Consider the following 26,750-nt stretch of genomic DNA (forward strand, 5'->3'; position numbering starts at 1 on the left):
AAAGAGCCATGAGCTTCAATAACCGCCTGGCTCTTCATCGCTTCCAGCTACTTGCCGTGGGGCAGGGTGGTGGGGGTGGGGGTGGGTGTTGGAGTTCAGTGTTTCTGTTAAGAACTAAACTTATCAAAAATGTTCCAGGTTAGGTCATTAAAAATACAAGAGCAACCTAAGAATGGCTTATATGAAACGATACATTTAGAAATACATATATTTTCTCCTAGCATCCTCTTCCCAGAGAGCTGTAACACAGAAACTGGTTTTGATCTCTTTCCTATTTTGGAACTTTGTATCAACAACTTTGAGGGGTTGTTGAGTTAGAGCAAAGGGGTCAAATATTTTTCAAAAAGGACAGGTTGAGTCAGTATCTTGATGTTCCCTACATCTCTCTCTCTCTCCCCTATATGATTACAGAAGCCTGCACACATTGTTTCTAAGAACATTTCAACAAAATTGCCTTTAGTGAGAACAAGACAACTGTTCACAGTCTGGACAGAATAACTAAATCGTTTGTACTAGATGCCTGGTTGTAATGTGGCTTACAAAAGCCATCTTTATTCCTCTTAGGTTATTAACTATTCCCACCTAAATTCCCAAGACTTTATCCTGATTTCAACTCTAACCCTCTCCCAAACTTACGGAAATTAGGCAAAATAATTAAGAGTTAAATCTCTTAAAAGTAGTCATTCATACAAGTTTGAACAAACACCATAAGCACTTATTATATACCTGGCACCGTGCAGGAGGCAGAGTAGGGCACACTGTAAGGTCACTTCCTGAAAGGGGAAGGGCTGAGTTGGGGAAGGGAACAAAAAACACACCAACACCAACTTCAGGGAAATGCAGTTGTATTGAGTAAGCAGATAGAACACACAGCAAAGTTAAAACAGTGAAATACAGACACTGCTTGGTTTCTCCAAAGGACCGCATAGAGGTAGCCCTTCGCCATCAATAGGATGGACTTTTCATGACAGCTATCATGGTAGTTCTCTCAGAGATGAGGAATGAAGAAACAGAAGGTGGGGGAAGCAGAATAGCCTGTGAAAGTCTTTGTACAGAATATGACTGGGTTGGTTCACGTCTTGCTTCCTCTGTGACAAACGGGAGAATTAAGTCCTGATCACCAGAGTAGAAGAACCCCCATAGAGACTAAGGAAAGCATCGACAGCCACCTGCCTGCCTCCACTCCCCCACCCACCCCTCACTGGGCAGGTTCAGAACTCGTATCTTGGCAATGAAGTGTTGCAACCTGGAATGGATATGCAACATCTCTGAAAGCTGCTAGAACACTCTCTACATTGCATGCAGATAATAAGGCTGCCCTTCACGCACGCAGGGCAACTCGACTCAACGGGCACTTACCATGGCAGTACCATGTCGTTAACGCCATGCTAGTTTCTGTCAGTGGACAATTTACATTTAAACTATAGTACTTGTCCCCAAAGAACTTGCACTTAAGTCAGAGACAGAATATACTCTCGGGAAAGCAAATATGTATAGACCTAAGCCATATTCAAATTTATAAATTCTAAGTTTGAAATTCTGCAGAATATTCCTAGGTAGTGAGGAAGAAATCATTCAAGGGACTGAGCTATATAAACCAGGTCAAGAGAAATAGAATGACCCCAATGATGAATGAAGGTAAAAACCATAGGTGCCCAAAAGGAAAACTGGAGAAACATAAGATAGCATTTAAAGGCAAACAATCCGAAATGAAGACAAAACATAAAAACAACCCCACAATATTTTCAGTGAAGCTTTACTGTGGAAAAGAGTCACCAAAGGTGCTGAAATAAATCTGTCCGCCACCTGTACCAAACCAAACCAGATAGGATAAGTCACCAACATCTTCCAACTGCAAATCACCAGAGCACTTTATAATGAAGGTGATTGACATAAATCATTAACTCTTGAGATGATACTTAAGGTATCTTGTTAGTGGACCTCTAAGTAGCAGAAAGAAACAAGTGTTAATGAAAAAACAAAAACAAAAAAAGGAACCCTACTGCTATCAGAGACCTAAGAGTAATTATGCCCTATGTAAATTAATGTAAATGCAAGCAGTCTAAAAACTCTAAGCGTTGAATTCTGTTCAAATGTATTTTAAGTCTAAGAGTAAACATTTCTTATGAGGCGTAAGAGGATATCTTCTGAATATTTGAACCCTCAAAGACCGTTAGGTACAGGTACTTAGAAAAAAAGCACTTCTGTATGTTTTAATTAATCATTAATGAGGCTCCAAATACCAATTCAACCTCAGGTAATCATCTACCCACTTTCTTTAACAAAGTACAAAACAGAAGCTATGCTACACTGTATTACCCATGAGACTACGACCTTTAACCCTAGATATGGGTAAGATAACTCGACCCTGTAAATATAAGACAGCTGCAAGAAAAGGCCAAAGATACTCATCATGCTAACTGCTTGGGGCTCGTACCTTCTAGCAGTGGCAAATGAACTTTCCTTCACTAGCGTTTTATCTGTAAACAACTTACATAACTTTGCAACCTTGAGGCATGAATGAACCAACACAGGAAGTAACTTCACCATCCATCGCTTCAATGCTGTGTTTATGAAATATCTCATCTCAGGAACAGATTTTGAAGCAGAATTGTTAAAGCACGGTTCTATGCCCAAATGGAAGGTATGGAGTGTCCTACGGAAATTATCTAGATTTAATTCTTCCCAGAAGAACAGAATAGTTCCGTTGAGAATACTACTCGTTTACTTCCAGATTATCAAACTGGACCAATGTTCATCAAGCTGAACTGGGAGGGGTACCCAGTCCCAGGCGGTCACTGCTCTCTGTCAGCTGTTCTTCCATTATAGCTTAGTCCTGAAGAATCGTACAGCCAAGGAGGGGGCGGATGCTGGGAGCTACAACCATGAAAGCACCTATGACATCAGATTGGATTCCTCTGGGGAGTGGCAGAATGCAAAATGCTTCTCATTTCCTGACAAAATGGTGTTTCTTGAGTTTCCCTTCTAAATGTCCATACCTAAAAGGAAGTTTTTTTTTTTTTTTAATGTTTTTATTTATTTTTGAGAGAGAGAGAGACAGAGCATGAGCAGGAGAGGGGCAGAGAAAGAGAGCGACACAGAATCCGAAGCAGGGTCCAGGCTCCGAGCTGTCACACAGAGCCCGACGCGGGGCCCGAACTCACGAACTGTGAGATCATGACCTGAGCCGAAGTCAGATGCTTAACCAGCTGAACCACCCAGGCGCCCCTGAGGGGTGTCTGGGTGGCTTGGCTAGTTAAGCATCTGACTCTTGATCTCAGCTCAGGTATTGATCTCAGGTTGTGAGTTCAAGCCCTACGTTGGGCTCCATGCTAGGAGTGGAGCTTACTAAAAAAAAACCTTCAGTGTTCATCAATTTTCTAGAAAAACTAAAAGGCAAGCAAACACAATTTAACTGCTTTTATCTTCTAATTGACTTAAGCACCCAACCAAGCTTAAGAGAACCACTACAGTTCTCAGACCATCAGAGCAGAGCTTGAACCTAAGTCTACCACCGGCTTTGATATCCTTCACCCTGCTTCCTTCCCAATCCTTTAACTCTGCACTGATATGGCACCTACCCTACGTCCCCCAGCTAGAATTGTTGAAGTCCTCTTCAAGTCATCTGTCAACTCTCATATCCAGAAGGTTGCTGAGTCCTAACGGTTTTAGCTTAGAAACTGTTCACCCGGCCTTCTTCTCCCCACTGCCCAAATCCAGGCTTTAACCACAACCAAACTCCCTGCCACCTATTTCTATCTACTGCAGCCTACTGTCTTTAGAAAAGAAAATGGAAATCTAATCATACTTTTCCCCTGCTGGTTCTGGGATCAAGTCCAACCTTCACAAGTGTGCACAAAGCTGCAACGACTACTTCAGGTGCACCATGATCACATACCCTGTGAGGTTCCTGCCACCCTCAACTATACCTACAGTGAGCAGGCCAAGAGAGCAATGACAAAATCCCCATCAAAATAATACGGTGGTGATATTTGCACCAGGTTCTTCTTCTACACCTTTCCCCAATTCCTGTTGCAAAGGCTCCGACGGGGGAGGAGGACTTTTTTTGTACTGAGTACAGTGGCTGAGAGGATGGGCTGGAAGCCTGGACTCCTCCTGGCGTGCCCCTTGAGAGCTGGTGTGATCCTGGACAAGTTACTTATTTGTGCTGAGCCTAAACTTCCTTTTCTGTAACATGGGACTAAGGAGGGCTGACCTCACCTCAAGCGTTGTGTCAATTAAGTGACACAGTGAGTGTCTGGGTATTGATGTGTTTTATATGGGGAGGAATGAAGTGAGGTATGTTTACATAAATAAACCTCACGGACATCACAGAATTCACAAATACTCTTCAAGCACGTGTGATGGGGTGTGCAGCAGTTGTGGGCAAGATGACGCAGATGTTTTTAAAGACACCCGTGTGATCTGAGGAGGCCTGTCAGCTTTTAAGGACTTGATCTAGGGACGCTTTACTTTGCAACCCCTTTTTATTTTTATTATTTTATTTTTAATGTTTATTTATTTTTGAGACAGAGAGAGACAGCATGAACAGGGGAGGGTCAGAGAGAGAGGGAGACACAGAATCCGAAACAGGCTCCAGGCTCTGAGCCGTCAGCCCAGAGCCCGATGCGGGGCTCAAACTCACAGACCGTGAGATCATGACCTGAGCCGAAGTCGGACGCTCAACCGACTGAGCCAACCAGGTGCCCCATTGCAACCCCTTTTTAAATGATGTAAAGTTCCCTGGAAGAGATCAGTAGTTTCTGATTCTTACATTTTAGGATCTTAAACTCTTCTGATTTGTCTGCTTCATTACATCTTCTTCAAAACCAGGAATAAAAACTCTGTGCCAGACACCAAGCAGAGTACTGGGGAATATAAAGTTGACTCTTATATTATCCCACTATTAGAAGGTCATTCTTTGGCTTGGTTGTGCTGGTAAATTTAGTACCTTTAAAAGAAATCTCTTACATTTGGGTCCATTTTCCACCTTTTCGTGTTTCCTTTGCTTGTCACAGACAAGGATTCTACTTAATAGGTCCCTGAAAATGAGAGACTGCTCAACCCCTTCCACTTAAATTCTAACCCGTCAACAGGCAGTCCTTCCAGTCAGGGCAGCTATTTTCTCTCAACCTTCCAATCCCTGAAGTCACAGGGTCAAAATGTGGGTCATAATTTGTACCTTTTAAGAATTCCCAAAGCATGTATTTCTTAAATGTATTAGAATTCCCAAGAACCGGGGCGCCTGGGTGGCGCAGTCGGTTAAGCGTCCGACTTTAGCCAGGTCACGATCTCGCGGTCCGTGAGTTCGAGCCCCGCGTCAGGCTCTGGGCTGATGGCTCGGAGCCTGGAGCCTGTTTCCGATTCTGTGTCTCCCTCTCTCTCTACCCCTCCCCCGTTCATGCTCTGTCTCTCTCTGTCCCAAAAATAAATAAAAAACGTTGAAAAAAAAAAAAAAAAAAAAAAAAGAATTCCCAAGAACCTAGGAAATCTTCATTTTAAGGGAAAAAATTTTAGTTAAATGTCTTTACATGAAAAGATGTTCTATATCATTAGTCACTAGAGAAACATAAATCACAATGAGATACCACTACACCCCTACTGAGATGGCTATAATCAGGAAGACAGATAATAACAAGTGTTGGCCAGAATGTGGAGAAACTGAGACCTTCATGCACTGCTGCTGGCAATGCAAAATGATGCAATTTATTTTATTTATTTGTTTTTAATATTTATTTATTTTTGAGACAGAGACAGAGCATGAGTGGGGAAGGGGCACAGAAAGGGGGAGACACAGAATCGGAAGCAAGCTCCAGGCTCAGAGCTGTCAGCACAGACCCTGACATGGGGCTCGAACCCACAAACCATGAGATCATGACCTGAGCTGAAGTTGGACGCTTAACCAACTGAGCCACCCAGGCGCCCCTAAATGCAAATGATGCAGTTTAAATGATTAAAGTCTGGCAGTTCCTCCGTATGTTAAATACAGCATTACTACAGGACCTATCAATTCTACTCCCAGGTATATACTAAGAGAAAGGAAAATATAGGCCCCCACAAAAATGTGTACACAAATGTTCATAGCAACATTACACATAACAGCCCAAACGTGGGAAACAACCCAAATGTCTGTCAACCAAGAAGAATGGATAAAATTTGGTATATCATATCTAGTTTCAGTTTTGCAAGATGAGAAAGTTCTGAAAATCTGTTTCACCACAATGTGAACATAATATGGCTGAACTGACACTTAAGGATTTTTTTTTTTTTTTTTTTTTTTTTGCCATAGGGGAGCCTGGGTGGGTTCGATCAGTTAAGCATCCAAGTCTTGATTTTGGATCAGGTCGTGATCCCAGGGTCATGGGATCAAGCCCCACACTGAGTGTGGAGCCTGCTTAAGATTCTCTCTCTCCCCTCATGCCCCTCTCCCCTGCTCTCTCTCTAAATAAAAAAATTTTTTGGCATATCTAGACAATGGAACATTATTTGACAAAAAAAAAATTGAAATACTGACACTACAACATGGATGAACCTTGAAAACATTATGCTCAGGGAAAGAAACTAATCATAAAGGTAACATACTATATGATTCTACTCATATTAAATGTTCAGAACAGGCAAATCTACAGAGACAGAAAGTAGATTATTGGTTGCCAGGGGCTCGGGGAGAATGGAGAATGACTTGTAATGAATTTCTTTCCTTTTTTTCTTTAGTTTTATTTATTTAAATAATCTCTACATTCAACATGGAGCCTGAACTCACAACCTGAGATAAAGACTCACATGCTCTTCTGACTGAGCCAGCCAGGTGTTCCGAGTCTTTTTTAGGTGATGAAATATTACAAAGTTGATTGTGGTGATGGTTGCACAATTCTGTGAAAGTACTAAACACCATTGTACACTTTAAATAGGCCAATCGTATGTCATGTGAACTATATCTTAATCAAGCTATCAAAAATATGTAAGCAAAAAAGAAAAAACAAAAACAAAAACAAAGGACAATTAAGTGAATTACTTGGTCCTTAGGCTAAAGCCATGACATTCTGTTTAGCTTAATAAAAGGCCTTCAGCTATGCAGTCTATATCAGTAATATTTTTACCAATTTTTCTTTTCAGTGTTAAGTATAAGGATCTGATACACCTCAAGTCCTCAAGGCCTTTCCTAGCTGCTTTGCTGTGTTCTTACTACACTCCCTCCTCAACAGGTGCTCCTGAGTGACAGGGCTTCAGGGTTACCTGGGTAACCACAAATCACCTACAGACAACAATAGAGAGCCTTGAGCCCTTCGTGAGACAAGAAAACAAGGTTTCTCAGGCGCCTGGGTGGCTCAGTCGATTAAACATCTGACTCTTGGAGTTGGTTCAGGTCATGATCTCACGGCTTTGTGGGTTCGAGTCCTGTTTCAGGGTCAGGATCTGCTTGGGATTCTCTGTCTCCCTCTCTCTATGCCCCTCCCCCACTTGTGCTGTCTCTCTCAAAATAAATAGAAACTTAAAAAACAAAAACAAAAAACAAGCCTCTCCATTCCTCTCGCCAAGCAGAGGCTTTGTAAGATACAGATATAGTTTAGGAGGCTAGAGAGGTAGAGACCCAAGAGGATGACCCACCGGAGCCGAAACACCTTTGGAAATCCAATGATATGTTTGTGCTTGGTCTGCAGTATGTTATGCGTGCCATAAGCAAGTGTTCTGACATGGGGGTCTAAGGAGCTCTAGAGGACCAGAGACATTCAAGAGTCTGTGACTGCTCCCAAAGAATCTATTTTGTTTTCATTTCACTGTTAATCTAAAAGAAACTGATATAAATACACAACGGGCCATCTGAATTATTCCCCTTACCAATACAGTGCCCAGGTTTGCATTTATCATCACAGTGGTTCCGAGTGATCCCCATCACTAACAGCACTTATAAATACGGTAGCAAGCACACAGGGCAACGATAAAGGCCATTGTTAAGACACTGAACAAGACTTTAATTTCATGACACAATGAAATAACAAACAGTAGAGTATGGTAGTATATTAACTGCTATAGACTAATAAGGAAAGGACAGAGGTAGACTTGATACGTAAATGATGCAGTCACACTAAGTGAAAGCCAAATGATATTACATTAATGCTTTCATAATAATGCCTTCAAAATAGCATGAAAGTATTGTAAAACAAAGGGTTTGTTTTTAGTGGTTCAAAAATTACAAAGTGGAGGCAATTGTAAGAAAAAGAGTTACGTTCAAGTTGTTTTCAAAATAGTGTGAATGAGTCATTTCTATTATCTATTGACTTCCTTCAACAGTCTGCCGCTGAGCCACATGCTAAAACTTTAAAAATTTTCCACATCTATAAGAACTAAAATCGACAAACATATCCCTGTTCCTGGTTTTAGTAACAGTTGAAGTAGGTATATGCTTGATGTTGATTTCAGTAATTCTACAATGCTAACCTTATCTTTAAATGTACAAGAAACTTACAGCACTAGCAAGAAAATGAGAAATCGTTAAAATCATCAAAATTGTAATTCAAGGACTGCTCACTGACAGATGTGTTCCAATAAGGTCTCACAGTTCTGAGATAGTAAGCAAGGCCTTCAAGTCCATAATGGGCTTCTGAATAACAGATTATACTACAAACAAGTATTCCCTGCATTACTATTATCAAAATCAAAAGACTTATATGCACTAATTATTAGGACCTAAGGAAAACAAGTTTATATTATTTTTTTTTTAAATCAACATAGGTGATTCAGTTTCAGCAAAAAAAGCACTCATCATATGAATATTTTTCATTTAAATTTTAATGGTTTTAAAATATTGTTTGCATTTGTTTGTGACTTTTCAAATGTTTCAATAGTTGCCTGAGTGCTATCAGCATAAGGAGTATATATTTTGTGACTATACACATTTAGTGTAAGTAAGGAAAGCGAATTTAAATCATTAAGAGGAATTTACTAAAATCTCCTTGAAAGAAATTCACACGTAAGCAATACTGTATGTAATAACGTGAGCATGATTTGGAACATGTTCATTCATTCAAAGAACATAGCAGATCCTACTGTGTGCAAAGCATGAAGATACAGAGGGGAAAAAAGACAGATCTATCTATGCTCACACGGAGCTTGGAATCTATCAGAAAAGGTAAATAAATGTAGTAAGCGAAATGTTAGGGAGGTACAAGGTACTGCAGAAACAAACATCAGAGGGAGCTAATTTAGTGTAGGGGTTAAAGAGGGCTTCTTGAAGCATATGACATTTAAGGTGAGACGAAAGGAAGAAACAGGAATTAGCTAGATAAAAGTGAAGCAGCAAAGGGAGAAGAACATTCTAGGCATCAGACACATCGAGAAGGCTCACTGTCATGGAAGTGTAGCAGATTCAAGGCACAGAAAGACATTCTCGGGGCTGTGAACAGTGTGTCTGGAGTACAGTCAGGGGGAAGGGAAGGCAATAGCCATGAAATGGAGACTTTCTCATGCAAGGTCTTTTTTTTTTTTTTTTTTTTTCATGCAAGGTCTTAAAGTCTTCTTAAGGACTCTGGCTTTTTTTTTTTTTTTTTTTTAATTTTTTTTTTTCAACGTTTTTTATTTATTTTTTTGGGACAGAGAGAGACATAGCATGAACGGGGGAGGGGCAGAGAGAGAGGGAGACACAGAATCGGAAACAGGCTCCAGGCTCCGAGCCATCAGCCCAGAGCCTGACGCGGGGCTCGAACTCACGGACCGTGAGATCGTGACCTGGCTGAAGTCGGACGCTTAACCGACTGCGCCACCCAGGCGCCCCAGGACTCTGGCTTTTAACTTCTTATGAAGAAGTTCTGAGGGCACTGAGAAGTCACTGAAGATTTTATGCAAGCCACTTACATACTGTGTTTGGTCATGTAAAAGCCCCTAAGACAGTGAGTAGAGAGCACTAGAGGTCAGACACAGGGAGGGGGGCTCGAGGTAGCTTCAGCAGTTCCAGCAAGACTGGGCAATGGCCACTCTGGAGCTGTGTGTTGAAGAAGTATATGGGAGTTTCAAGGGACAGCAGGAAAAGATTAAGAATTTAAGTTTAAGATTGAATTGAGACTACTTGGCAACTCATTGCAAGTGGCAGGGAAGGAAGAAGGTTATACTAAGAGAAAGGGCCAAGTGGTAACTGGTGGACAGAGGTGTCTTTCCCAAGATGGAGGAAGAATTGCAAATCCTTAGGAGTTGAGGACCACCTGCATTCAAAGACTGCTTTGTACAAGTTGTCTTAAAAAAAGTATTTTGTTTTTCTTGCAATTTCATACCTCTAAATCTATTATGAATAGTTTTTCTTTTTTTAAACAAAAATACTACTGACTTGCATAATCACTCACACCCAGGGGCGGCAATATTCAAAACAACTCTGTGTTCTTTTTGGGAAGTCTTGGTTCAAAGACAAAAATCAGAGAACAGACAAATCTTTTGATCCTTCCTACTGACACGGTGCTTCAATGCAAACCCCAAGCACTACTAAGACCTTTCTTTGATGGGACAAAGGGCAACAGCTCAACATAGGCACTTAGGTTTAAGAGGCTCACTCTACATTTTAAGCCACAGAAAAAGGATTTAAATATCAAAAGAGCTGGGAACTCAAGTTCAAGTGACCAATGCACCTGGCAGAATTTAACCCAGCATTAAACCTCTCCATGCAAATTCACAATTTTCTAGGAACAAACAACTCTGGGAAAATTTTCCCATGACCCACCTCCTCATGAACATTTTTAATATTTCAAAAATGCTTAAAAGCCGGAACGAAGCAATTTTTAAATCTCAAAGGGTCAGAGCAACTGGAATTAGTTTAAGAATGCATTACACATGAAAGACACCAAGGCTCTATAAACAGGGCATCTTCTTCACACCAAAGCACAAGAAAACAAAGGAAGAATGAAACTAACACAGACCGCAGAAAATATCACATGAAAGGAAATCATGTCTGGCCGAGCCTACACCAGAAAAATCTCAAATAAACAGGCTTGGTTTTTATTGGCTTCCTAAAAGCAAGGAGTACAAAAAGAAGAATCACAACCATTTTGAACACCTCGCAAGTAGAATTTTATTAATATTCCCGGTTATTAGGATTCCTAAGGAGACAAACAGAAGCAGAGGATCCAGGGCCACCCACCCTGCCTGGTTGTGCACAGGTTAGCCCCATTACCACTCACTGTAGTGCACAATCTTTTGGGTCTGTCTCTACCTCTTCCTCCAGGGGCCAGAAGTGGGAAGACTACAGATGCCCCTTGAACAACATGGGTTTGAACTTTGTAGATCCAGTTACACCCAATTGGTTTTCAGTAAGTACAGTACTATAAATGTACTTTCTCTTCTTTATGATTTTAATACTTTTTTCCTCTAGCTTACTTTATTGTAAGAATACAGTGTACAATACATCTATAACACAGAGAATATGTGTTAATTGACTATGTTGTCAGTAAGGCTTCCGGTCAAGAGTAGGCTATTAGTAGCTAAGTTGTGGGAAAGTCAACAGTTACACATGGATTTTTTTTAACGTTTATTTATTTAATGTTTATTTATTTTTGAGAGAGAGAGAGAGAGAGACAGACAGACAGACAGACAGAATCGGAAGCAGGCTCCAGGCTGTCAGCACAGAACCCAATGTAGGGCTTGAACTCACAAACCATGAGATCATGACCTGAACAGAAGTTGGATTCTTAACTGACTGAACCAAGCAGGCACCCCATCAGTTACACATGGATCTTTGACCACATAGGGGCTTGTTAAGCCCTTAACTTCCATGTTATTCAACGATCAACTGTATTTTCATGGGTGATCATTTATTTTATTTAATCAACACTTGTGTATTTACTACGTGCCACACACTGTTCTAAATGCTTCACAAATAAGAACTTAGTTAGTCCTCATTAGAACCATATGAGAGAGGCACTATGATTATTCCTGTTTTCCATGCAGAGAAATGAGGCAGGGAAAGGTGATAAAATTTGCCAAAAGTCAAAGTGCTAGTAAGTGATACCTCTGAGATATGAACCCAGTCTTAATCATCAGACTGTAGAGCTACAAAGGTTATTTTAATTTTCTCCTATAGTTCCCATATTTTCTTTAAATGAGGATTTACTGCTTTTATAATAAGGAAAAGCTAAAAGATCATTTCTACTTTGAAATACAAAACAAAAAATAAATAAATAAATACATAAATAAATAAAAACAAGGCCTCAAATACCTCTTCTATGAAATCACAGGAATAAACACCTCATCTGCTGGAAACCAAGGGGTTGGGCCAGATGATCTTCTTTGGATTACCTGCCACAGATCTTCAATTCCATACTCTGCTCCCCCATTACACAGGCAGCACAGGGAACAGAAAGTGTAAAGAAGAATACCAATTAAGAACATGTTGTCTGGAAAACTGACCTGGATCTAGTTCCAGCCTACAAGCTGTATAAACCTAGAACAAGTGGCTTAAGCCCTGTAAGCCTCAATTTTCTGACCTGTACAGCTACACTTGTCTCCTAGAATTAACTCACATAAAACACTTAAAAACAGAAGAGTGCCTAGTATAGAGTAAGAGGTCAAAAAACTATTAAACATAGAGCTAAACTCTCATATTTGCCTATTTAGATCATTCCTGGGCCAGGGCAATCAAATCAACCAAAGATCTCATGAAATAATTAAACATGGGCACAAGAAAGAATCTGAGTCGGAACCAGAAAGGTTTTCATCCATGCCTTACTTAGCTGTCAGCAACAGGACTAACAGGGTAGAGATCATCTCTGAGCCACAAAGAAATGACTTCTAGGTCTACAGGCTACGGTTATGGTGCTGCGTTGGAATGTATGAAATAACTACAATGTTAGGTACCAGGTCTCCAACTTGCCTTTTTCTAATACGAAGAGTTAAGTTTCAAGGAACAAGTTACTTCACCTGATTCTCCATTTCATTGCTTATAAAAGAAAACTGAATTGAGTGGCCCCAAAGATTCCTTCCAGCTCTAACAATCTGTATTTCTTTGATGGTATAAACCTGATATCACTCTTTTAGTCATGAAGTCTGTACTGATGAGATCTATCAAATTTCTAAGTGATACCACTCTGTCAAGCAAGTAGATCTTCAAATAGCTTATAATGAATAAATTTTTTATGTTGCCGGTTTAGTTATCTACAGAGATTCCCCAGTTATCTTGAAAATGTTCTCTTAAAATAATGCTTCTGGCCCTTCTGGACCTATTCTTCTTCTCTCTCAAATACAATATCTGCAATTAGAAGCCTGGCTCCAAAAAAAGAAACTTAGAGGAAAAATTAAATGTTACCAATACAGATTTCTACATTCATAAGCCCTTGTATAGGGAGATTTTTCTCTATCCATATCCAACTGCCATTTAATGCTTTCGTGACCTTAATGATGAAGCAGAAAAAGCTCACAGGAAAGCTAAAGTAGTAATGGATCTTGGCTTCATCAAGGGTTTTATGGCTGTCCCTTGTGCCAAATCCAAAGGACACAGAGGATCCGTAGCTGTTCACTCACTGAGTTGCCCAGGTATCAGACATTGATGGCAATGTTACCCAAGGAGCTCAGGGCATCCCTGGGCACACTGGTGGACCCCAAGGCTTAGGTATAGAGAGTAGGATGAAAAAGGAAGAGAAAAGAATTAAAAGCTCTACAAAATTTAACAGGAGGCCAGAAAGGGAAGAGAGAGAAAGGAAAAGGGACACAGAATGAAAACCTATAGAATCATATTCATTTGGAAGGAATAACTACACCAAAGTACTTTAGGTACATTAAATTCACATGACAAGCCTCACATCATCTTATCCTCATTTTATCCTCATTCTAAAGACAAGCAAATGGAAGCTTAGAGATTTAAATTTAAGACTGAATGGTATGTGTGCACGTTGTGACCTCAGAGAACTCACTTTGTGCCCATGGGAGGCGTTGGTCTACTCTGCAGCCATGACTGAGGATGGACAGCCTCTCTGAGGTGCCCTCAGCGATGGGACCCTGGATAGGACAGGGCAGCTCAGTCCAGCTCTGCATAGCTTTGGAGATTTGTTTTTCATATGAAGCCAAAGTCTGTCGCCCTGCAACCTCGACCTGCCTTTATCCCAGGAAATCAACACATTAGCAGCTATAAGGTTTCCTGTCAAAGCCCCCATCAGTAACTAAAATTTTCTAAATGTCAGAAATTTTTCAAGGAAAATCTCAAAAAACCATATATATATGTATATATATACATATACATATATACACATATATATACATATACATATATACATATATATATACATATACATATATATACATATATATATATATATATATATTTTTTTTTTTTTTTTAAATAAGACCTGTATGTAAGGTAAGAGTTAAGAGCCTTGGGATTTGTAAACTTACTACAGGAAGGTTGAACATGGGTCTATCTTTGATTAGGTACTTCATAGAGGATGATATACATCTATTTCTATTAAGAAAGGAATCAGAGTTGCCTTAAGTTTTAATGTAAAAGATTTAGTTTAAAATATTACTGACTTGAGATCAGAGAGTACAGAGATTTTTATCTCTTCCAGAAAAGCTTACATCGTACATTTCCTTTATCCTGGAATGGTTCAGATAAAAGCCTCCCTTAAGTATGAGATTTGTAAGCTTTCTTTCCCAGTACTGATGAAAGCTTACTTAAAAATGAAAAGCTCATCTAATGTGTGACCTTCAACTTAAACTGCCTGGCATTTAAGTTCCATCCATAAAGTGGGAATACTACTTGGTACACTGTATTTTAGGACTGTTGTAAAAATGTTGCCTTTTGGTCTTACTGTTACTGCCCCCTAAAATATACAAATTACTCATCTAGAATTAAATGCTAAAATAAGCAGGGAAACTTAAACAAATATAGAAAAGATTTCATGTATTTATATATTATATGTATATATTAATTTGGCAACTATATATTTTAATGCTCAGTATTTGTAAAAGGTACTGACAAAATCATTGTTTCAATTTTTGAATTTTCACTTCGCTATTTGTAACCACCTCCTGAAGGCACAAAGTGGGAGTTCGCCTCTTTGTGAGAACACTGCTCTAATGTCTCCATCTCATACTGGGCATTTGTGGCACCACAGATCACAAGCTCACACTCCCTTCAAAGAGCAAGTGATCAGGAAACACATAGGGGAATCGTCATGAAATACATGGGTGGTAAGGCAGACCAAAATTAGCGCCTACTGACTCTTCCCTGAGGGTACTTATTAAAGCATTATGGTTTACATTTAGAAAGGCAAAGATAACCTATTATGCTATCAGTTCTTTTGGGGGTAAAAGCTCAGGGTTGCAGATAATCCTCTTTCCCCATATTTAAAATAATGAGGGGATTATTTCTTTCTTCCATTCAGTTCTTAGCCCCAAACCATTTCTCACTTAAGTAATTTTCACAGCTGTACCTGAGAAGCAAAAACGGCAGACAGAATGTCACAGTGTAGACAGTGACAAGTTAAAAACTGAAGGAACCAATGGCAACTCAGGTCAAAGGCAGCAAAGCCAACACAGGTAAGTTTTAAATAAATGGGCAACATAGAAACAACCACTAGAATTCTCACCATTGTTTCTCCATTAACATTTCCATGTATCAAGTCTCTCACTCAGAAAGGAGTTTTTTTTTTTTTTTTTAAACATTTATTTATTTTTGAGACAGAGAGAGACAGAGCATGAACGGGGGAGGGGCAGAGAGAGAGGGAGACACAGAATCGGAAGTAGGCTCCAGGCTCTGGGCCATCCCAGAGCCTGACGCGGGGCTCGAACTCACGGACCGCAAGATCGTGACCTGAGCTGAAGTCGGACGCTCAACCGACTGAGCCACCCAGGCGCCCCAGAAATGAATTTTAAAAAAGAATCAAATTACTTATCCTTAATCCTATACCTAACTGAAGAGTTTACTAATATGGTTTATACTGCAAATGTCAATTCATTTTAAGTTTATCTTAATAAGCATCACAAATCAGAAACTTGACTTCTGACCTCGCTACTTCTTATAAAATACCAAAACATCAAAATAATATACAGGAAATGTATTCAATTCTACCCAGAATCCCTTCAACAGCGATATTTATATTTTTGTATTTCCTTCGAAATCTGTACGTATTTCAGCACAGTTGCAATAATCAATATGTTCTGAATGAATTCTTTTTTACACTTATTTCATAATTTTTCCAACTGTCTTTGTTGGATTCTATTAGCTTTAAACAGAATATGACAACTAGTTCACTTCTTACCTTAAGTGAAATTTCCCAACTCTATTAATAGACTATATTAGAATGGAGACCTATAATTTTCACCTGGAAATACAGACAAAACTGGTTTGCTTTTTTAAAATTCTCTTTCAGAAGACACAAAAAGCCTCACTGGTCTTTTGCTTACTTGGATGCAGCAGGCAAGCAGCAAGAGATAATGATCCCAATTTTAGAGGCTAACGAACTACTACAGTACTTATAAAATTTATGGCTTTCTTGAAAACACCTGGCAGATTAGTTGGTACTAAAACCATTTTTTATTTTATACATATATATTTTTAAGTTTATTTATTTATTGGGGGGGGGGGGGCAGAGAGAGAGGGACAGAGAGAGAATTCCAAGCAGAATTCCAAGCCGGCTCTGCACTGTCAGTGCAGAACCCAATACAGGACTCAATCTCATGAACCCTAACAAGATCATGACCTGAGCTTTCAACCAAGAGTCGGATGCTTAACCAAATGAGCCACCCTAGAACCATTTTTTAAACAAATCTACATTTATCTGTTTACACTGAGCCATGCAATTTTTAAGTTTTAATGTGGGTTTGATTTACATGCAAATCCAAATAGGTTGAGAAGATATAATCAACACCGAAAAAACAATGGTTATTTTCTCTACTACGGCAATGAGGGGGAGTTTTCTGAAATAGAGACAGCAATAGCCTCACATTAGTTACAAGCTCTTCACCTACTACTAGAGATACTACCTCTAACAGTCTCTCCCCACCCTGCCCAACACAGGTTTCATACCAGGAAACCAAAGAAAGATTACAAATTTTACAAGGAAAGCTCCACTTCAATCTGCTTTTCAAGTGTTCTTACACTGCTCATTATTTTGTGAAAGACACTTAAGAGGCATAAGGACATTCCATGCAGAGGAAAACTTAATTATGCAGAAACAGAGAAGTATGCTTAACTCTATATTAAGTGAAAACCTTTTTTTACGTCAAACCACATGGTGGATTGATCCCTAAGTCATTCTCACTGTGTAGGCAGAGAAGGTACAGGGCAGGAGTGACAACCTTCCCAGCGCAAGGGGAGCAGCAGCAGACCCCTTCCCTTGTTCCTACCAGTGCAGTGATGGGGCTGTGAGGCAGTGTGGTGGTCTCAAGCTGGAAGACAAGAGAGGGTAAAGCACAGAATAGGGAATTTTCAGCTTATTTTGCTGTCATTTGCCCTCTCCTCTCCCTTCGAAAGGAAAAGAGCCTTTTTTCTTTCTGATTATAAAAGCAATACCTACTTGCCATGAAAAGAATCAGATAATACAGAAAACTATAGAAAAGAAAATAAAGGGGGACCTGATTGGCTCAGTCAGTTGAACATCCAACTCTCGATTTCAGCTTGGGTCATGATCCCAGGGTGCTGAGATCAAGACCTAAGTCAGGCTCCACACTGAGTGTGGTGCCTGCTTGAGATTCTCCTTCTGTCCCTCTGCCGCTCTCTCCTGCTCGCGTACACTCTTTCTCTCTCTCAAATAAAAAAAAGAGGGGCATCTGGGTGGCTCAGCTGACTAAGTGTCTGACTCCTGATTTTGGTTCAGGTCATCATCTCACAGATTGTGAGTTCGAGCCCCACGTTGGGCTCTGTGCTAACAGCAACGAGCCTGCTTGGGATTCTCTCTCACCCTCTCTCTCCCTGCCCCTCCCTCATTCATGCTCTCTGTGTCTCTCAAATAAATAAGTAAATAAGTAAACATCAAAAAATACTTTAAAAAAAGTAAATACTAACTATAATTCTTCTACCCAAAGATTAACTACTCTTAATGTCTTAGTATATATAATCTTCCAATTTTTTTCTATGCATATGCACACAAACATGTTTTTGCTTTTAATAAAAAATTTAGAAAGTGAAATCAATTGTAAACTCTACAGTAATCACCAAAAAAAAAAAAAATTGTAAAGTATAACTGACATGCTTAAAGAGGAGATAAAATAGAATCATATAAAATGTTCGCTTAAAAACCACAGAAGAAAACGGAGAAAAAGGAAACAAATAGCCACTGCAACAAATAGAAAACAGTTACAAACATGGTAGATATTTAGTCCACTAGATCAATAATCACCTTAAATGTGAATCATGTAAAGACACGAAGTAAATGATACAACTTGGGGTGCCTGGGTGGCTCAGCCGGTTAAATGTCTGACTTCGGCTCAGGTCATGATCTTGCGGTTCATTAGTTAGAGCCCCGTGTTGGTCCGTGCTGACAGCTCGGAGCCTGGAGCCCGCTTCGGATTCTGTGTCTCCCTCTCTCTCTGCCCTCCCCCACTCGCACTTTGTCTCTGTCTCTCGCAAAAATAAATGAACATTAAAAAATTTTTTAAAAAGATACAACTTATCAGATTTTATCTTTAAAAAATAAACCCAAATATATACGGTCTATAAGACACCCAGTGTCAACACAGACCTAGGTTAAAAACAGAGCAAGAGGGGCGCCTGGGTGGCTTGGTCGGTTAAGCGGCCGACTTCGGCTCAGGTCACGATCTCACGGTCCTGAGTTCGAGCCCCATGTCGGGCTCTGTGCTGACAGCTCAGAGCCTGGAGCCTGTTTCAGATTCTGTGTCTCCCTCTCTCTCTCTGCTCCTCCCCTGTTCATGCTCTGTCTCTCTCTGTCTCAAAAATAAATAAACATTAAAAAAAAAAAAATTTAGGGGCGTCTGGGTGGCTCAGTCAGTTGAGCGTCCGACTTCAGCTCAGGTCACGATCTCGCGGTTTGTGAGTTCAAGCCCCGCGTCAGGCTCTGGGCTGATGGCTCAGAGCCTGGAGCCTGCTTCCGATTCTGTGTCTCCCTCTCTCTCTGCCCCTCCCCCATTCATGCTCTGTCTCTCTCTGTCTCAAAAATAAACAAACATTAAAAAAAATTTTTTTTTTAAAATAAAATTAAAAAAAAATAAAAAAAAACAGCAAGAAAGAGATCAAAGCTGTATGGAGCTTTGAGATCTGTTCTATCTTTTCTTGAAAGACAAATGCAGAAAAAAACTGGTCTATTGAGAAATTCTGTAAAGTTCTCAATGTTTAAGTCATTTTCCCAGTATATATAAGTATTATCCAATATATCAATTTATTGACCTATTTTATAGGTCTGACCAAATATTGACCTATTTTATAGGATCTGAGGAATACAGAATTGCATATTATTTGAACCCACAAATTAATGGTAAATAAATTCTTAACACACTTATTTCTCCCTAATCTTGCTTGTATCTAACAAAAATCTGCCAACCATAACACAACTGATGCCCTTCCTTAAAGATGAGCTCTCATTCCTTGTTTCTGGAAGTAGAGAAATATTAACAAACGTTCTTACTGCTACTTGAGAATGTGTGTGTGTATAATAATTCTGTAGATTCCTTCTTCCATGCAGTTTCATGACCAATGTGAGCTGCTAAGCTTTTATTACTAGCTGAGCTCTGCAATACTTCACTGATCTAGCATGTTTAAGTTCAAGTTTAGATAATGTAGGTTTGCAGAAACTCAGTGGGTTTTTCTCTGATCTTCCTGAACTGAATGCCCAAAAAAGGACATTTTCATTGCTGCATCTCTAGCATGGCCCACACTGACCAAACACACGTTGGAAGCGGACTCCACTAAACTAGGAAGTGGTCCGGTGATGACAATTTCACATATGCCAATGGAAGTTTCTGAATTCCACATACATATCCTGGTTCCGCATGTTAAAAGGGGAAAAAAGGCAGCATTCAATTTGATTTTCTGAGGTTGGAAAAAAATAACTGAAACTTTCCCATTGTGTGATGATGCTGGAATCTTTGATCTCCACTACTCTAAGTTCACAGTCAGGCTACTTAGTTTATTTTGAGAAAGCAAACCTTTCCTGTTGTTTCTCAGGAAATGGAAGAACACATTTATAGACTATGTTTTAACTTCACGTTTAGACGGTTTTAATTTTTTTGAACTATGTTTCACTTAGATGAATATTTAATTATGTGGCGAAATTAAGACTTTCAGAAAGAAACTAGAACAGTTGCCTGGAGAGAGAATAGTATTCTCAGACTTAAGCTAAAAGGGTGAATTAAAAAAAAAAAAAAAAAAAAAAAAAAAGTCTCATGCAAACTGTTACACCCTGTTTCTTCCTGTGAAGAATTTTCCAAGCATTAAGTTGTGTAATAGCTTAATGAAGAAAAAAGGAAATGCCCAAGTTTCTCTCAAATATGTAATAGCATAGAGAAAGATTAGAGACTTAATTTTAAAAAGAGTGTCCCATTACCTGTTTAGGCTTGTTAAATTATTACAGTAAGCTCTGGAGCTACTCACCTGATCTGGATTCACTTTTCTTTTCTTTTTATTTTTTTTAACGTCTATTTGTTTTTGAGAGAGACAGAGACAGTGTGCAAGCTGGGGAGGGGCAGCGAGAGAGGGAAATACAGAAACTGAAGCAGCTCCTGCTGCTCCTGAAGCAGGCTCTGTCAGCACAGAGCCCGACGCGGGACTTGAACTCACCAGCCATGAGATCATGACCTGAAGTGAAGTCGGACGCTTAACCGACTGAGCCACCCAGGCACCCCATCACATTTTTTTAAATCTTTTTAAAAAACTTTTAATGTTATTTATTTTTGAGAAAGAGAGAGAGCGCGAGCAGGGGAGGGGCAGTGAGAGAGGGAGACACTGAATCCAAGCAGACTCCAGGCTCTGAGCTGTCAGCGCAGAGCCCGACACGGGGCTTGAACTCACAAACCGTGAGATCATGACCCAAGCTGAAGTCGGACGCTAAACCAACTGAGCCATCCAGGCGCCCTGATCTGGATTCACTTTTTCTTTTTAATCTTTAAAAATTTTTTTTAATGTTTATTTATTTTTGAGAGAGAGAGCGCAAGCAGGGGAGGGACAGTGAGAGAGGGAAACACAGAATCCAAGCAGGCTCCAGGCTCTGAGCTGTCAGCACAGAGCTGGATGTAAGGCTCGAACTCACAAACCATGAGATCATGACCCACGCTGAAGTTGGACGCTCAACCAACTGAGCCATCCAGGCACCCCGATCTCGATTCACTTTTTAATGCTAGCTAGAACTCTAGGGCTTTAAGATGTCATCCCTGTTTGTTTAAGATTTTATTTTTAAGTAATCTCTATGACCCAATGTGGGGCTTGAATTTACAACCCCAAGATCAGGAGTCACATACTCCCCTGAATGAGCCAGCCAGGCACCCTGTCATCCCTGTGCTTAACAGCAATCAGACAGTTTAAACAGCTTTGAAAAGTAAATGTTCATCCAGGGGAAGAACATTCCCAACTGAGCCTTCAGTGATGAAATGCTTCAAACTATTTCTGGTTTCTCTACTAGCAAAAAAATCAAGGTGTAGTGAAGGAGATGGGAAGGAGAAAAGTCTTTTGAGGCAAGATGCTGGAAATAATGCTCACCCTTCTTCGACTGTTGAATTCTCTTCCACAATGCTATTTTTTTGATGAGGAGGGAGAAATACACCCAGTGAAAATAAAATCCAATCATACAAGGGAAAGAAATACCACAGATGATGAATGCAAAGACCTCCTACTGCCTTTACAAAGTGCCCTGTGAGGTCTTGGGGAGCCAAGGTACACACATGCAGCAAACCTACCCTGTCATCGCCCTGCACCACTCACAGCCCCATGCCTCTCTCCTTTCCTCCTGAGCTCCTGGGTGCAGGCCTGCAGTGGATCCTGGGCATGCTATCCAACAGCTGGCCTGTCAACTCCCCAAAGGCACTGGTGAGGGCTGGTATCAGAGGGACTCCTGAATGATAAATGACAGGAACCTAGCTTCTCTTACTCTTCTGGCCACTCATTTTTGTCTAATAACGAACAGGTCTCGCAGATGTTCTGGGACCTACGGGAGACTCGAGGGGACATGAATTGTAATTTTCTCCCCTGAAAGGTGAGGACGGCGAGGCTCAGTGAGATTAGTGGACTTCCCCAAGGCCGTTGCCTGTTGATGGGAGAACTCAGACCCCAACTTGGGCTCCCTAACGTTCAATCTCTTAGCTCCTTCTGTGCTCCTTTTCCTTCCTTCCCCCTCATCCTTAGGTTCCTTAAATCACCATCTAAACCTAATGTTTCAGGCAAGGCTTTTGGGTTTTATTTTAAAAGGTCAGTCATGGTATTTATCTTACTGTATGAACCAGAAGAAAACCCCACCATCAGCACCTAATGCCAGCTGACAAAACACCAACTGATACATTTACTCATCCTAAATCCGTGAGCTCCTTTCTCCAAGTTTATTGTTACCAAGTCTCAACTATCATCTCCAGGCCCCCTCACTCCCAGATTTCATCGGCTCCTACTTTACTAAGAAAACCCAAGCCATCAGGAACGAACTTTCTCAGCTTCCTCCTCTTCCACTAGCACTCATCTATAGTTACACATATCTTCTTCTTTTTTTTAATGTTTATTTATTTTTGAGAGAGAGAGAATGTGTGCATGAGTCAGGGAGGAGCAGAGAGAGAGGAAGAGAGAGAATCTCAAGCAGTCTCCATGCTGACAGAACCCTCCCTCCCGACGTGGGGCTTGATCTCATGAACTGAGATCATGACCTGAGCTGAAATCAAGAGTCAAGTCACTTAACTGAGCCACCCAGGTGCCCCCACAGTCAGATGTATGTTCTCTTCCTCTCCCATCCCAAAGGAATGACTGTCCCTGTTCCCTCTCACGATACCTCCTTTGATCGTGCATACACTCCAGATCATATCTTTTCTGAAGCCTTACTCCATCACTCATTCTCTCTTCTTCTACTTTTGGTTACTCTCTCCGCTTATTGTCAAACAAAATACAAGCTCTGGTCACAATTACACCTGAAAAATATTCCTTCATGGACAAACGTGTGCACACATGCTCCAATTGGTGCCTCCCCCTCAGTCCTTCCTCACCCTTGACTTAAGAACTCTTCCGACTACCGAATACCAACTGAATTTCTCATGGCCAAATCCAGGCTCCCACTTTCAGTCTTTGCACTACCTGGCCTTCCTGAGGCCTCCCACAGACCTGAGAGCTTTTCTCTATTTACTACCCGGGTGCTTTGGCCAGTTCCTTACCAGAGCTTCAGAGAACTTATCTCTAAAAGCCAGTAACGGGGCTACCTGGGGGGCTCAGTTGGTTGAGTGTCTGACTTCAGCTCAGGTCATGATCTCATGGTTGGTGAGTTCGAGCCCCGCGTCGGGCTTTGTGCTGACAGTTCAGAGCCTGGAGCCTGCTTCGGATTCTGTGTCTCCTTCTCTCTCTGCCCCTCCCCTGCTCGCACTCTGTCTCTCTCTCCCCAAAATAAATAAACATTAAAAAAATATATATTTTAAATAAGGTAAATAAAAGCCAGTAACAATGATTTCAGGGGGTTTTATTCAAAGGACCATATGACAATAGACAGAAACAAGACAAAAACCCTAGTGCTCAAGCTTCCCATCGGTTTTGTTTGTACCATTTCCTGATCTTGTTTCGTTCTCCCCTTTTGTCTGTTGGTCTCTGGTCATAGGGCCATCCATCAGTGATCTCAGCTACATTCACAGCTACAGTCATCAGTTCCAGTCACTCCCCAAAGCACATCTCTGGCTGTGACTTCTCTCTAGGGCAAGGCCTCTCAAGGTCAACTGAACGTCCCAGGGGCACCCCAACTTGACTCCAAACTGAAGTCACTACTCTCTCTCCAAACTTGCTCCTCTCATACTTTCCATTCTGACTAATGACACCATCAGCGAATTTTCCCAACCAGAAACACCAGGAGCCATCTTTCTTTTCCCTCCCCTCCCACTTTCCATTCAATCAGTAACCAATTCTCTCTCCTAAATGAGTTTCAAACCCATCCTCTCCTTTCCTTTCCCACCATGGTCAACGTAATTCTGGTCCTCACTACTTCCACCTGTGTTGTTTTAATAGTCACTGGACTTCTCCCTGCTTCCTTTTCATGTACCTTAAGACCGTGACTTAAGCATTTATTTCATCTCTGGTCGGGAAAAAACACCACTACCAGAAATAGCATGTGTAGCCCTGGACATGGCTGGATCAAGAATCGAGGCCAAGATGTACCTCCAGCCCCCTTTCCCCTGCACCATGACCTCTCTGCTCCAGTCACTCATACTCTATGTTCCTCGCACATTGAGCTCATCGGGGCTCCGAACCTGGACTATTTCTTTCGTTTTTTCCCTTCTCTACAGCCTGGTAAGTAATCCTATCCCTCTAATAATCGGCACCAAAATCACCTCCTTCATGAATTCTTCCCTCACAAATAAGAAAGAATAAATCACTGCCTCCTTTGTGCCCGATTCTATTATTATTTATCACAACGTACTGCGGTAAAGTGCCTCACTTTCTAAGTTCCAGTTAATGATTTATGTGTCTATCTTCTGAGGTCGGGCACTGTGTCATATTCACACTATATCTTCAGCATTTAGCACAATGACTGGCACACAGCAGGTAGGAGGAAGAGAGAGAAGGGAAACTAAGATCTAGTAGTCTGGAGCTCAGCAAATGTCTGCTGAATGGATGAAGTAGCTTTGCTGTCAGTTATATTAGAATAATTGAATAAGAGAGGAGGCTGGTAAGACAGGTGGATCTGACAGCTGGTGAGGTGAGCATAAAGGAACCTGAATGAGAAATGGGAAATGTCAGCACAGATGAAGACCTCTCCTGAGTATGTAAGTTCAATCAGGTCAGTAGCTGGGGTTGTTATCATCAAACTTAGGTGAATACCTAATGAATCCTGTTTAAAGCACACTGGGAGAACAACTCCAACAGCCCAAGGGCATGGTCTTATCTGTCTAAGCAGGTTTTAGACTCTAGAACATTCTATATTATAACTTTATTGGACTTTGTGTAAGCTTAGTAAATTTCAGTAGACTGCAACCCTACATCCACAAAGCACCTATAAATAACTCCAAACAAAAGAAAAATAAAATATAGCCTATCACCCATATAATGCTAGACCTGATGGCCAAGAAGAATATCTTTGGTCCAGGCAACCAAAATTTGTCCCCCACAGTAATTTCACATTTACTTACAATAATATAAGCCATGTTATATTCAACATGGTTTCATGCCATTTCATCAACTAAGGAAAAAGGACACTATTCTGCATAGGCATGCAAATGTTTGTTTATCAAATCAAGTGATCCAGCATTCAGGGTGACATGTATTAGAGCCTGGAAGAGGGATGAGACCAAGTGATCTGAGAAGAATGTGGAGCAAAGTAAACGGGGAAAACCAAGTCAAAACTGGCAATGTTTTCCCAATAATAAACAGACATCTACAATCAACAGGTTTTCAAGAGTTTTCAGCCATGTATTACAGCATCACAAACGTTCACTCAAAAGCCATACTAGGAATGCACATCCCAGATCTATAAGTACATGCAAAGCACTAAAGAGGAAAGAGAAGCCTTTGAAGTGAGACCCCCCTGCCCTACATAGATAACCAAGTGTGGAAGGGAGCCATGTTGCTAAAAAAATAAAACTGAGAAAGAAATGTAACGTAAGGAATGTTAAATTACATTACTAAATAATGCTCCCAGTGAAGTAAACACATTTCTAGAAGACGTCTGCAGGTGTTAAGAGTTAACACACACAGAAATAACAGCAAGAAATCTACCTAAAATAATGTATTTTTTGAACTTTATTTTTTTAATGTTTGAGAGAGACAGAGAGAGAGCGCGTGCATGAGTGTGCACAAACATGAGCAGAGGGGCAGAGAGAGAGGGGGAGAGAGCAGGCTCTGTGATGTCAGTGCAGAGCCCAACGCAGGGCTCAACCCCACAAACCATGAGATCATGACCTGAGCCACCCAGGTGCTGCTATTTTTGAACTTTTAAATTTATATCAATCTTGGTAATATAAATGTACATGTAACAAGACATATTTGAAAGCCATAATAATTTTAAAAGGGTATCAATGACCCAGGAACACACAATTAAGTCACCTAAACAAATGAGAGATCTCAGAAAGAGATCTCTATCAATATACACTTATATGCTAGAGGCAGCACCAACTGTAGAGAAAGAGTAGATTATTTCGGAAACAGTGTTGGTCAAATTGACTCACAACATGACCAGTTTTTAAAAAATAAAAATGCGCATGCTGGTGTGACTCAGTCGGTTCAGTGTCCGACTCTTGATTTTAGCTCAGGTCATGATCCCAGAGTCGTGAGATTGAGCTCTGAATCTGGCTCTACGCTGGGCTTAAGATTCTCTCTCTTCTGGGGTGCCTGGGTGGCTCAGTCGGGTAAGTGTCCGGCTTCGGCTGAGCTCATGATCTCACGGTTTCTGAGTTTGAGCCTCACGCCGGGCTCTGTGCTAACAGCTCAGAACCTGGAGCCTGCTTCAGATTCTGTGTCTCCCACTCTCTCTGTCCCTCCCCCATTCATGCTCTGTCTCTCTCTCAAAAATAAATAAACATTAAAAAAAAATTTTTTTAAAGATTCTCTCTCTTCTTCTCCCTCTGCCCCTTCCCCACTTATGCTCTCTCTCATTCACAAATAAATAGTTTCTACCTCATATATTAAATTCCAAATAGTTTAAAAACTCAAGAGTAAACCT

General features: G+C 40.6%; 1 protein-coding gene across 4 annotated transcripts in view; it reads right to left on the bottom strand.

Annotated features, from left to right (window-relative positions):
- Nucleotides 1–26,750, bottom strand: part of LRRC8D (leucine rich repeat containing 8 VRAC subunit D) — a 122,915-nt gene that overhangs the window by 68,049 nt on the left and 28,116 nt on the right. The window contains exon 4 of one of the 4 annotated variants that reach the window (XR_007454723.1): nt 9,773–12,302. The exons of the other annotated variants lie outside the window; for them this stretch is intronic. The gene's annotated coding sequence lies outside the window, so the exon portion shown is untranslated. Of the gene's footprint in view, nt 1–9,772; nt 12,303–26,750 lie in introns of those variants that run through there. 4 annotated transcript variants of the gene reach the window in all.

The sequence above is a fragment of the Panthera uncia genome (assembly GCF_023721935.1).
Source record: "Panthera uncia isolate 11264 chromosome C1 unlocalized genomic scaffold, Puncia_PCG_1.0 HiC_scaffold_4, whole genome shotgun sequence".
NCBI lineage: Eukaryota > Metazoa > Chordata > Mammalia > Carnivora > Felidae > Panthera > Panthera uncia.